Source organism: Hakea prostrata, chromosome 5 (assembly GCF_041222555.1).
Source record: "Hakea prostrata isolate BN-2017 chromosome 5, UWA_Hpros_2, whole genome shotgun sequence".
Lineage (NCBI taxonomy): Eukaryota > Viridiplantae > Streptophyta > Magnoliopsida > Proteales > Proteaceae > Hakea > Hakea prostrata.
In genome coordinates, this window is record NC_142604.1 from 14,104,359 (window position 1) to 14,105,565 (window position 1,207).

The following is a 1,207-nucleotide window of genomic DNA, read 5'->3' on the forward strand; positions in this document are numbered from 1 at the left end:
AATGGAAGTAACCTTTAATTCATAATATTTTCCTCCTCTATTGCAGATGCCATTACCTCCATTTGCCCAAGCTACAGTCCTTTACACCCCACTTCACTCATTCTAGCAAATTTCGTAAGCAGTTGCATTCTTCCTGACCTCAACTTCATCAAATTAGGTATAGATTTTTTTGGGGAATTAAAACTGAATTTTATTAGGTTTATTTTCCTCTGGATAGAACACACATGTCCATCAGTCACATCCAAAGTGCTGAATTTACTTGACCCTCGTGAATTTTCTCACTGAGGTTTTTCCAAATGATCTACTGTACACTCTTTTATGCATTGATTTCTGATTAAAATTGTGCAACTCTACTCTAGGATCTGTATTAGCATTTAATCATATCTTGCAATCTGTTGGGTCTCTAAAATTCTGGACAGAATCCCTGACAACACTTCTCTTGTCTTTAATGAAGACTTTTTTTGTTCCAACATACTCGATGTTCCTTACCAACAAGAGTCAATTTATTAAAATTGTATTTTATTTTATTTTATTTTATTTTTTGTTTCTCCAACTAGGAAAATTTATCCTACTAAAAATTGACATGTCCAAGACCTTATTACGAGAAAAATATATGCTTGAATTTTAGCCAATAGAGATAATTGTTAAATGACAAATAATAATGTGAACCACAATTCCTAGATATTTAAGAACCTAAGCAATGGAATATGAATATGATGAAAGTCCCATTCATATTTCCTTTTTGGGTTAGAATTCCTTTCAAATTTCAATTCGTCAAGTTTGGATTTGGACTAGGTTGGGTCTCTAATCAATTAGTTCGGTGAGTGCGAAACTGGTTAGGACCTCTTAACATAACTCTAACCCGACTTTGACCCTAATCCTATGGCTGGTTCATAAAAGATTAGACACTTAATCCTGATCCTGACCTTTACCCTAACACTAGGTACAAAATTATAAAACAGTGCATTGACAAAGAATGCTCTTATTTTGAGTCGGGTATTCATTGAGTTCTTCAGCATCTCAGGATTGGTCATCAATGTGGAAAAATCACACATTTATTTTTCCAATGCGGATGCTAATGTGGTTGATTCCTTTGATAGAGCTTTGAGGTCTTTCCCACAGTGCTTTCCTTGTGAAGTATTTGGCGGTTCCATTATCTTCCATGCGGTTGTTGAGCAATGACTTCCTAGATTTATTAGATAAATTG